Source organism: Apium graveolens, chromosome 6, assembly GCF_009905375.1.
Source record: "Apium graveolens cultivar Ventura chromosome 6, ASM990537v1, whole genome shotgun sequence".
Classification (NCBI taxonomy): domain Eukaryota; kingdom Viridiplantae; phylum Streptophyta; class Magnoliopsida; order Apiales; family Apiaceae; genus Apium; species Apium graveolens.
Window position 1 is genome coordinate 136,913,132 of NC_133652.1, and position 13,312 is coordinate 136,926,443.

Genomic DNA, 13,312 nt, shown 5'->3' on the forward strand with positions numbered 1-13,312 from the left:
TCTGTCATTCATATGAACATCACTTTCTTCCAAAAAAATACCTTCATCTTCATCAAGGACATATTCTAAATTTTTAAGAAACCACAGTCAGAATTGTAATTAGGCAAACAAAATAATAGTACATGGGTAAAATTTTCTGACCATCATCCCATGGTAGCTGTAATATCCCATATTTTCAATTATTATTATTATTTGGAATTATTTATGTGTTTTTATGTGAATTTTGGTAATTATCTGATAATTGAAATTGATGGTTGGGTGTTTATATGTGATATTATTTGAGTATTTTAATTTTTATGTGTCCAGAATAAAATTTAGATAATTGTGATATTTTTCTGGTAATTTTCGGACTGTTATATGATTTTATAATGATTTATGTATTTATTAATTATTTTCTGAGTAATTACCAAATTTATTTTATAAAGCCGGGAATCGTCCAACTTCAACTGTTTTACCTTTTCACAATCCGAAACTCTTCTGAAAACTCCTTTCTAACCGAATCTGGTAATTTCGGACATTTTCCGTGTTTTGACTTTTTCAATCCGGATTACGGTTTGACCCGTATGAGTCCCGACGCAAAATTTTCGATACGATAATCATTTTGATAAAACAACAAAACCCATATTATCGAAAGGCGGGATATTATTACATTATTTTCGTATAAAGTATTTCAAAAGAAGTCCGGTTTTGATAATTATCCAAATCTGATACTAAATTAGATCGTTTTTATAGTTATTTAGCGGCTAAGTAATGTATTTTCGGATCCGATATGATCCAATAGAATACTTGTTACGTGTTTAAACTGCATTTATATGAATCGATCCGTAATTTGGACGCGCGTTCATCTGCGTTACTCGTTTTATGTGTGTTGAATGTATTTGATGTGTTTTGGGGATTTTCTATTTATTTAAGGATCGTTTCTGTTTTTCAAAAATAAACGGACCGGGACCCCACCGGGACGTCAAAGCCCACAAAATTCACGTTTTTATTTTTAGAGAATTACTCGTATTTCAAATATCCCGTATTGTTGTATATTTGAATTATTCGCGAATTTAGGAAATTTCGATACAAATTTTATATTTTATCACTTTTAAAATTATTCCCCCGAAATTAGTATTATGGGCCGAATTATTTTAATTAGGGAATAAAAACATCCTTAGTTTATTTTAGAGTATTGATTTTCTGCAGAAAAATAAATAGCTGTCTATATTTATTTTTATTCATTTTTTTTAGAAAAATTCAGAAAAATAGAAAAGCAAGAACAGAATTTTTGGGTAAAATCCAATGATCAATCTTCATCTCATGATATCCAGAGATCGGGTGATCCGTTTTTGACGTTCTGATAGTCGAATTGAAGCTTGTTTCAAGCCCTATCTTTTGATACAAGAATCACGATCTGAGGTTCAATATTCTGAAAAATCATTTTTTTAGTATTGATTCGAATTTGACTCTTTAAGTTCTATTGATTGTTGTTTGAATTGGAGGTTATAGATAGCTCTAAATTGATTTAGAGAGTCGATTTATGTATTACCTGAATTGTTTTAGTCCCGAAATGATATAGACGAGTTCTTAAGTTTAATCGATTTTATGTTTGATTTTTTCGAAAAATATTTATGTTGGTTATGGGTTGTGATCATTTGAACTGATTTGTATGAGCTTTAGCTTCGTTTTGGTATCAGAATCGTTTAATTTGGTTCAGGAATGGCGAAGTTGGGTGTTGGGCCGGAGTTCTGGTTCGAACTCGCCGGATTTTGATGAAAACTCGACGGAAATCGTTGTGTTGTGATTGTGTGATACGTTGGAGTGCGAGGACTGTTTTGGAATCAAAATACGGGCAAAACCGTATCGTTTGGCTGGAATTCGGGGTAAGAAACGATCTCGCCGGAGAACTTCCCGGCGACCGGAATCTGGGAATTCCCCAGACGCCGGCGGGAAGTCCGGCCATGTTCATATAAACCCATCAGGGTTCTTCAGGACCCGTGAAACCGGATTCCACGACCCGACTTCAATCCGTTTTTCCCAATTGCAAAACTCAAAAATCTGTTTTTGATATTTTCTTTTTATTTTTAATTCAAATTTCTTTTTCTTATTTACAAAATTAATTTTTTTTTATTTTGAAAATCATTATTTTAATTCTGAAAATTTATTTTAATTCAAAAATAAATCTAAATTATTTAATTAATTAATTTTAGTTTATAATTAATTATTTAATTAGTGTAATAATTTAAATATTAATTGAATAATTAATTTAATTAGTTATTAATTAATTTTAATTGATTATTTAATTAAATTTAATTATTTATTCTTGATTTAAAAATTCTGAAAAATAGTTCCGAATTTAAAATATTATTTTAAATTATTTTCCGGCTCAATAATTCTTATAAAATTATTTTCGGGTGTTCAAGCCCTTTTATTTAATTATTAAATGATTCGGAGACCGTTTTAATTCCGAATAATGTTCAAAAATTCATACTAAATCAACCGTTCGTCCGTTTAATATTAAACGAACGCCACCAGACTCAGAAAAATATTCCGCTTTCAATAAAAATACTTTCGAGACCCAAATCCTTTTGTTTCGAAAGGTCGCTTGTTTTACAAGTTATTCTTAGTCAAGTTTTGATCGATAAATCATATTTTTGGCCCGATTTCAGTTTTAAACGTACCGAGTCGACCCTTTTGACGAACCGAGTCATATGTGATATGAATTATGTGATACGTGAGTTATGTGCTTATGTACTATGTGAATTACATGTGTACGTGGGTCAAGAGTCCTGTGTTTGATTATTATAGTTATGCGTGGGTTATCGTATGGGTAGACGATAGGCTGTTGAAGCAGTTCGTTGAGTAATTATCGATTAGACGATTAAAGCCATATCTTTTGATTATAGATACGGATCTTTCAAGACGATCAGGACCAGATGGAATGGATGTAGGCTAGAGTTGAATTGTATGGAATATTGAAGTGCAACACTGCATGAGCAGCAGACCAAAGAATTAGTAGAATAAAGACGGTGATATTTTGAGACAGAATGTCAGAATAAATGCGTCTCCGCGAGTGTGACTAACTGCTAAAAACCCAAAGGCAAGTACCCTTGACTTCACTTATCGTTTAAGTGACGTTTATTTCGAATCATATTATGCAAGTATCCCTATCATCACTTATTGTTCAAGTGATATTTATTTTAAATCTTCTTATGCAAGTATTTCTTTCCCTATTCTCAGTTTAGAATCGATAAATGTTTTACATATCGCTGAATTAAATGATTCCGTTTATGCAAGTAATCTTTTGCTGCTAATCTATGTTCAGAATAGCAAAGTGATTTTACTTATCAAATTACTGGATTTATAAATATTTTGGATTTTGAGAAAGATGATTTTGTTGCGAGAATTCCTGCCCAGGTGAATGGGGGAATAAAAATTATTTAGGATGTCGAAGGATTCGGCTCCTTTTTCAATAAAAAGGTTTTAAGATTGGAATGGTTACTGGTTACTGGTTACAGCGTAGGTGATCGAGATATCGGTCCAGCTGTAATATTTTTCAAGGCTAGTTATGCCTTTTCTGGCGCCCTATAGGTACCGTATGTTTTCGGGATACGGGTAGTACCTATATTTACGGTATGGCTGCGGGATACCGGTGTTGTTTCGCGACTGATCATCGGGAACAGCATAAAATGTTATTGGTTCCAATCTAAATTGATATCAAAATTTCTTTATTATTTTGATAATCATAGAATAAATGATTTATCAACTGATTCTGTTTTGGAATAATGGTAAAATGCAGTTTTGATTCAGATTCTGATTTATGCTGATACTTGCGTTGTTGTTAAATATCAAAGGTGGTATTAGTATAGATGATTGATGTTGACTTCAGTATGGAATGTTGTGAGCATCAATGTTCGTATTGATATCTAATTTGATATGACAGTAAAATAAGTATTAATTTCAAGAGTTCGGTTTTGAGTAAAATTTTACGATTCACTCCATATTCATTGTTTCTTGTTACTGTTGCTTACGATATTTCCGTAAACACTGTTTTACGAGTTTTATTCTTGTCAAGATTCAAAGTATTACTGAAGCCTTTCGCTTGAAAATATAAAAAGGGTTTTGAATATAATTAAGGAATTAATTCTGGGATTCCTCAACTAAAATTTTATGATTCAGCAAATTATGATTTTAAAATGTTCTGCGCTATTGCAGATGTCGATTTCATATCAAAATGACCCTATATATGCTATAATGATCTTGCTGAGCATTTCTTTCGCTCATACTTGCCTGTTTTAAAATTTAACCTCCAGTGACGATTAGCTTGCGCTGTTTAGCTGCGAAATTCGAGGAAGCAAAGAAGAAGCACTTGGAAGGTGGTTGGTCCAGGGTTTGTGGGCTAGTGTAAGTTTTATTGTGTAAAGTTGTTTATATTATATTATATTATAGTTGTATATTTTAACTGGGCCTAGTATACTTCTATTCGAAGTTAAACTAATGGGTTTAGTTTTGAATTGAGAATTGTTGAAAAGGATTTTAAAAGAAATTGAAAAAAATTATTTATGGAATTTGGAATTCTTATTTCTAGAACTGTAACCTTAAAAGATATTGGATTAGTTTGGGGTCATAAATGATAAATATCTTCCGTTGGCATTTGTTTTTAATTAAACAGGTTAATTTGGATTGAAGTTTTATAGTGATGACCAAATCCCCTGACCCCGGATTTGGGGGAGTTACAAGTTAGTATCAGAGCTGAGGTTATAGTAAACTAGAAACGAGAGTGTGTAGGAGTATGTATAACTATGTGAGGACGTTTGAGCTCATATTGAGTTCCTGTTGGACTATTGGATGTAGTACCAACAAGTAAGTTATGATAGGCGCGTTCGTTCGAGATGGTTGTGCTGAGCAGGATGGAACTCCGGGAAGCTGCAAACTTCTATGGTGGAATTTTCTGAGGCTACTACGATTCGACGACGATGAAGATTATCGATATCCGTGGAACATGAAGAAGTTTCTAGAATCAAATGGCGAGTCAACTGAAGAGTTCAAATTGAAGATAAATATTAAGACCTTGGTAATACCTTCTCTTTTTATAATTTCTTTTGACCTCTTTCAAAAGACCCTAACACTCGTTTAATTATTTTGTTCCAGAATCTTGTTTTCTGGATTTCATTTTCCTTCAGAAATATTAGCTTTGAAATCTTTTCAGTTTTATTCATTTAATTTTGGATTCCTTTGATATTCTTTTATTCTGACTGAGATGAACAACCCTAACTATAGGGGACACAAGGTACACCTTTCTGTGTGATAGGAGTTGGATGGGACGCCATCACTTACGTGTATTGTGAATACATGAAGGTTAACAACCTTTAGTAGTGTCTTAATTTGGACACGCAATACCAAGTTCATTTGATCACATTGATCTCTTAGTTATTCTTTTATTTCAACAATACATTTTCTCAAATTCAGATTTTGTTCTGTTTTGGTATCAAATTCTTTTCTTTTTAAAATTCCATGATTTTATCATCCCAAACATTCGAAGGTATGCCAATAAGGTTAAACTGAGTTATCTTTGTCAAGTCAAAGCAGGGTTATGTGATGGGATTACCAAGAGCAACAGTGGACTGCGATGCAGTTGTAATATTAGTGGCATATACCGAAGTCAATCCATTTCTTTATTTCTCTCTTTATCTCTTTTTCTTTTTCTTTCTCTTTCTCTTTATCTTTCTCTTTATTCTTCTTTCTCTCTCACAATCAGTAAAAAGTGATTCTATTGAAAAAATTGGTCAAAAGATGTGGATGGAACAATGTTGTAGAGTGAAGCTCTCGTGGTAATTGTGTGGTATAAGGAATTTCAGGGTTATTAGAAATTTTGAGAAAAGTTGCGTAAGCAAGAATGGAAAGTTGGTTAGAAAACCCTTAGTGCTTTCTTCTGCTGATTCCGAGGACGGAATCCTTATAAGGGGGTAGATTGTAATATCCCATATTTTCAAATATTATTATTATTATTTGTAATTATTTATGTGATTTTATGTGAATTTTGGTAATTATCTGATAATTGGAATTGATGGTTGGGTGTTTATATGTGATATTATTTGAGTATTTTAATTTTTATGTGTCTAGAATAAAATTTAGATAATTGTGATATTTTTCTAGTAATTTTTGGACTCTTACATGATTTTATAATGATTTATGTATTTATTAATTATTTTCTGAGTAATTACCAAAATTATTTTATAAAGCCGGGAATCGTCCAACTTCAACTGTTTTACGTTTTTACAACCCGAAACTCTTCCGAAAACTCCTTCCTAACCTAATCTGGTAATTCCGGATATTTTCCGTGCTTTGACTTTTTCAATCCGGATTACGGTTTGACCCGTATGAGTCCCGGCGCAAAATTTTCAATACGATAATCATTTTGATAAAACAACAAAACCCGTATTATCGAAAGGCGGGATATTATTACATTATTTTTGTATAAAGTATTTCATAAGAAGCTCGGTTTTGATAATTATCCAAATTTGATACTAAATTAGATCGTTTTTATAGTTACTTAGCGGCTAGGTAATGTATTTTCGGATCTGATATGACCCAATAGAATACTTGTTACGTGTTTAAACTGCATTTATATGAATCGATCCGTAATTTGGACGCGCGTTCTTCTGCGTTACTCGTTTCATGTGTGTTGAATGTATTTGATGTGTTTTGGGGATTTTCTATTTATTTAAGGATCGTTTCTGTTTTTCAAAAATAAACGGACCGGGACCCCACCGGGACTTCAAAGCCCACACAATTCACGTTTTTATTTTTAGAGAATTACTCGTATTTCAAATATCCCGTATTGTTGTATATTTAAATTATTCGCGAATATTAGAAAATTTCGGTACAAATTTTATATTTTATCACTTTTAAAATTATTCCCCCGAAATTAGTATTTTGGGCCTAATTATTTTAATTAGGGAATAAAAACATCCTTAGTTTATTTTAGAGTATTGATTATCTGCAAAAATATAAATAGCTGTCTATATTTATTTTTATTCATTTTTTTAGCAAAATTCAGAAAAATAGAAAAGCAAGAACAGAATTTTGGGGGTAAAATCCAATGATCAATCTTCATCTCATGATATCCAGATATCGGGTGATCCGTTTTTGACGTTCTGATAGTCGAATTGAAGCTTGTTTCAAGCCCTATCTTTTGATACAAGAACCACGATATGAGGTTCAATATTTTGAAAAATCATTTTTTTAGTATTGATTCGAATTTGACTCTTGAAGTTGTGTTGATTGTTGATTGAATTGGAGGTTATAGACAGCTTTAAATTGATTTAGAGAGTCGATTTATGTGTTTACCTGAATTGTTTTAGTCCGGAAATGATATAGGCGAGATCTTGAGTTTAATCGATTTTATGTTTGATTTTTAAAAAAATATTGATGTTGGTTATGGGTTTTGATCATTTGAACTGATTTGTATGAGCTTTAGCTTCGTTTTGGTATCAGAATCGTTTAATTTGGTTCAGGAATGGAGAAATTGGGTGGTGGGCCGGAGTTCTTGTTCGAACTCGCCGGATTTTGATGAAAACTCGACGGAAATCGTTGAGTTGTGATTGTGTGATACGTTTTCTGTTGCCTGGAGTTCGTGGACTGTTTTGGAATCAAGATACGGGCAAAACCGTATCGTTTGGCTGGAATTCGGGGTAAGAAACGATCTCGCCGGAGAACTTCCCGGCGACCGAAATTTGGGAATTCCCCAGACGCCGGCGGGAAGTCCGGCCATGTTCATATAAACCCATCAGGGTTCTTCAGGACCCGTGAACCCGGATTCCACGACCCGACTTCAATTCGTTTTTGCCAATTGCAAAACTCAGAAATCTGTTTTTGATATTTTCTTTTTATTTTTAATTCAAAATTCTTTTTCTTATTTACAAAATTCATTTTTTTTATTTTGAAAATCATTATTTTAATTCTGAAAATTTATTTTAATTCAAAAATAAATCTAAATTATTTAATTAATTAATTTTAGTTGATAATTATTATTTAATTAGTCATTTAATTTAAATATTAATTGATTAATTAATTTAATTAGTTATTAATTAATTTTAATTGATTGTTTAATTAGATTTAATTATTTATTCTTGATTTAAAAATTCTGAAAAATAGTTCCGAGTTTTAAAATATTATTTTAAATTATTTTCCAGGCTCGATAATTCTTATAAAATGATTTTCGGGTGTTCGAGCCCTATTATTTATTTATTAAATGATTCGGAGACCGTTTTAATTTCGTAAAATGTTCAAAAATTCATATTAAATCAACCGTTCGTCCGTTTAATACGAAACGAACGCCACCAGACTCAGAAAAATATTCCGCTTTCAATAAAAATACTTTCGAGACCTAAATCCTTTTGTTTCTAAAGGTCTCTTGTTTTACAAGTTATTCTGAGTCAAGTTTTGATCGATAAATCATATTTTTGGCCCGATTTCAGTTTTAAACGTACCGAGTCGACCCTTTTGACGAACCGAGTCATATGTGATATGAATTATATGAGACGTGAGTTATGTGCTTATGTGCTATGTGAATTACATGTGTACGTGGGTCAAGAGTCCTGTGTTTGATTATTATAGTTATGCGTGGGCTATTGTATGGGTAGACGATAGGCTGTTGAAGCGCAGTTCGTTGAGTAATTATCGATTAGACGATTAAAGCTATATCTTTTGATTATAGATATGGATCTTTCAAGACGATCAGGACCAGATGGAATGGATGTAGGCTACAGTTGAATTGTATGAAATATTGAATTACAGCACTGCATGAGCAGCAGACCAAAGAATTAGTAGAATAAAGACGGTGATGTTTTGAGACAGAATGTCAGTATAAATGCGTCTTCGCGAGTGTGACTAACTGCTAAAAACCCAAAGGCAAGTACCCCTGACTTCACTTATCGTTTAAGTGACGTTTATTTCGAATCATATTATGCAAGTATCCCTATCATCACTTATTGTTCAAGTGATATTTATTTTAAATCTTTTTATGCAAGTATTTCTTTCCCTATTCTTAGTTTAGAATCGATAAATGTTTTACATATCGCTGAATTAAATGATTCCGTTTATGCAATTATTCTTTTACTGCTAATCTATGTTCAGAATAACAAAGTGATTTTACTTATCAAATTACTGGATTTATAAATATTTTGGATTTTGAGAAAGATGATTTTGTAGCGAGAATTCCTGCCCAGGTGAATGGGGGAATAAAAATTATTTAGGATATCGAAGGATTTGGCTCCTTTTTCAATAAAAAGGTTTTAAGATTGGAATGGTTACTGGTTACTGGTTACAGCGTAGGTGATCGAGATATCGGTCCAGCTGTAATATTTTTCAAGGCTAGTTATGCCTTTTCTGGTGCCCTATAGGTACCGTATATTTTCGGGATACGGGTAGTACCTATATTTACGGTATGGCTGCGGGATACTGGTGTTGTTTCGCGACTGATCATCGGGAACAGCATGAAATAATATTGGTTCCAATCTAAATTGATATCAAAATTTATTTATTGTTTTGATAATCATAGAATAAATGATTTATCAATTGATTCTGTTTTGGAATAATGGTAAAATGCAGTTTTGATTCAGATTCTGATTTATGCTGATACTTACGTTGTTGTTAAATATCAAAGGTGGTATTAGTATAGATGATTGATGTTGACTTTAGTATGGAATGTTGTGAGCATCAAAGTTCATATTGATATCTAATTTGATATGACAGAAAAATAAGTATTAATTTCAAGAGTTCGGTTTTGAGTAAAATTTTATGATTCAGTCCATAATCATTGTTTCTTGTTATTGTTGTTTACGATATTTCCATAAACACTGTTTTACGAGTTTTATTGCCGAAGCCTTTCACTTGAAAATATAAAAAGGGTTTTGAATACAATTAAGGAATCAATTCTGGGATTCCACAACTAAAATTTTATGATTCAGCAAATTATGATTTTAAAATGTTCTGCGCTATTGCAGATCTCGATTTCATATCAAAATGACCCTATATATGCTATAATGATCTTGTTGAGCATTTCTTTCGCTCATACTTGCCTGTTTTTAAATTTAACCTCCAGTGAGGATTAGCTTGCACTTTTTAGCTGCGAAATTCGAGGAAGCAAAGAAGAAGCTCTTGGAAGGTGGTTGGTCCAGGGTTTGCGGGCTAGTATAAGTTTTATTGTGTAACGTTGTTTATATTATATTATATTATAGTTGTATATTTTAATTGGGCCTAGTATACTTCTTTTCGAAGTTATACTAGTAGGTTTAGTTTTGAATTGAGAATTATTGAAAAGGATTTTAAAAGAAAGTGAAAAAAATTATTTATGGAATTCGGAATTCTTGTTTCTAGAACTGTAACCTTAAAAGATCTTGGATTAGTTTGGGGTCATAAATGATAAATATCATCCGTTGGCATTTGTTTATTAATTAAACAGGTTAATTTGGATTGAAATTTTATAGTGACGACCAAATCCCCTGACCCCGGATTTGGGGGCGTTACAGTAGCTCCTCTTCTTCATCACCCAAACCATCAACAACATTTCCTCCAACCAAATTTTGTTCTGAAACATAAGGTGTCATTACACATTTTATTAATATGGTGTTCAAAAGAACAATAGATGCAAAAGAAACAATATATAAACAATAGACCAGCATTCTCATAGTCAACATCATGAATGGAAGATTCTTCAAACAATCGTGAAGCTGATGATTCAGAAACTTCGGGAGCCACAAATCGACTTTGTTTCGTATTTACAATTTGCTCATTGACAAACGCCTTCCCAATAAATCTACATATTTATCAAATCTATTAAAATCTATATACGGAAATTATAGTCAAATATGCAATGAAATATTTGGGTACATTTTTTCATTACCGGTACCGTTACACAATTCACGTCCTTTTTCAATAGTACCTGGATTGCGTTCTTGAACTCTATACCTAATCGGTTTCTTACTTGCCATAACTTCAGTTAAACATGATTTAACTGGTATGGTACTTAATCAAACACAGATAACAAATGTAAAAAAATTATCTCAATCACTAATTACAATAAAAAAATGCAAATACATACTTCGATTCAATCTGTCAGAAACATCAGAAAGCGGACTTCTAAAAACACCAGAATTATGGATAATATCTGCAAAAACATTACCACCTGTTAAAAGCATTAATGATACTCTTAGGACATCAAAAACATATAACATAAATGTATTTTTCATAAATAAACTACCTTGTAATATATTTTATTTGGGTGTTGCTTTATAGCTTCTTTGGCTATTTCTCTGAGGGTTTTGTGATAATGATAAGATACTTGAGGATAAAACAGGAACATCGGATAGCAGATTTCTTACAACACCGGAATCATGGATAATATCTGTAAATCCAGTTACACATGTTTCAGAGCATTAATGATGTCATTTGTACACCAAGAACATATAACAATTCAGTATTGGTCAAAATACATTACCTTTAGATAGCTTTGATTTGGGTGTGGCTTTCAAGGTATTTACAGGAACATGTTTATTAACTGTATTTCTTTGGGCATTTATCTGAGAATTTTGGGATGAGGACTCTGTTTTTGAAGAAAAAATAGAAACATCACTTCTTCCAGCCTCAACACTCGAATGAGCAAGCCCTGTAAATGAGTTCAGAATGGTTACTAACCAATAAAAAGGTTAAAGGAAAATAATGATTTAGTCATAGAAACATGAACAATTGAAAAATAGAGATTGATATGTGCATTTAAAACATCCAATCATGATAACATGGACATTGATAATATCCACCTATAACATCTGAAGATGTAGTACCAAATTTAGTAATTAATAACTACATATCTTTCATCATAAATAAACAAATTCTTAAAACTGACATTATCAAAACAGTTTTTAATAAATGTTCATACAAAAGTAATCAATGAGGATACAGTATTTACACACCAATATTCTCCTTGTTAATAATCATTAAGCTTCATTCTTTTCTTCACATTGGATCCTACAAAAAGAGCATCGGTTTATGGTATAGAAATTGGAGAAGCTTAACCTAAAATCATCAATTATTCAGCCAAAATTTAGAAAAACATATGAATATCATTATTAAAAATACCAAAATTAGAGCAGAAAAAATTGAAATTATCAAGTTTAAGATGATTGTAGGATGCCTGCAAATAAACACAAAAGTTGTTAAATTATTAGATTCAGATCTAATGACATAAATTTCAGAACAAAATAAAGACCTCTTTCATTCCACTGTATATTTGAAAAATCAATCCCAAAGATTATGAAGGAGATGAAAGAAGCACACAGTAAACAAACAAACTTATAAAGAAAATGAATTCAACATTTCAAAATCAACGTATAAATGGGGTAATGGGCAGCTGTGAGAAATGACAAAATTCCTTTAATGAGAAATTTGATCACCAATACATATCTCTCTATCTCCAAATTGGATGTATTATGCCAAGCCTTCTAACACAAAAAAGGAAAGGAGACAAAACACCGAATGATGTACCGGTGCTTGTTGCTTCTAATATTGTATGTACTGTGTTTGACCACAAAGAGGAGCTGTGCACCTAATAATAGAAAGAGTGGTCCTCATGTATGGACGTGTGGCAGATTATCACGATGTATGGATATATAGATGTAGGAAAGGTGTTTGTAAGAGAGTCGGGACGGCAAAATTGGTAATTATAGGTGAAGTCCTGGGGCAAGGGGTGTAAATGCATACAGGCAACAGGATTTATATTATAGATAGATTATAAAATATTAACTTTTATTATTTAAAATATTATTTTACATGTCAACTCCAACAATGATTCGTATACTACTTTTTTATTATTATTACTAGTATGTAGCATGTGCTTCGCACCGAGGCACCAACGTTTTTTTTATAATATTTTTTTATGGATTTATGTAAAATAACCTTTTACTTCTAACAATTGTTGTGAAAAGGAATTAATAAACTCATCGAATGATAGTGAAGTAAACAAAGAATAGACATTAAACTACAATATAATCTTCTAATATCGCATTTGATACTAGATTGTCTACAATATATAATATATAGACAATGTGAAAACATGCATTCAAGATTCTCAAATGATTATTATAATAGTATATACTTCAAATGAATAGTTCAGTATAGACCCTAACAATCTCCCACTTATACTCAAGCTATTCTTTGAGTATATCAGTGTTTATTACAATCAATCACTACTAACTATATAACTATGTGACCAAGTGTCTGACTCCTATCACTTCCACGTGCACTTGAAAAGCCTTAGCCGGTAAGCTCTTCG

The 13,312-nt window shown here is 31.8% G+C and overlaps 1 long non-coding RNA gene across 7 annotated transcripts; it reads right to left on the minus strand.

Annotated features, from left to right (window-relative positions):
• Nucleotides 1–10,460: 10,460 nt before the first annotated feature.
• On the minus strand, nt 10,461–12,601 carry LOC141668325 (uncharacterized). 7 transcript variants are annotated; one of them, XR_012553005.1, is made up of 7 exons: nt 12,121–12,601; nt 11,955–12,009; nt 11,483–11,650; nt 11,246–11,389; nt 11,087–11,170; nt 10,662–10,801; nt 10,461–10,573 (listed from the first exon to the last, which is right to left on the minus strand). It is a non-coding gene; the product is annotated as an uncharacterized LOC141668325 (long non-coding RNA). The 7 variants fall into 7 exon arrangements; XR_012553009.1 differs by having other exon boundaries at nt 10,492–10,801; nt 12,121–12,175; nt 12,435–12,601; XR_012553008.1 differs by having other exon boundaries at nt 10,492–10,801; nt 12,121–12,175; nt 12,251–12,601.
• Between the last annotated feature and the right edge of the window lie 711 nt (nt 12,602–13,312).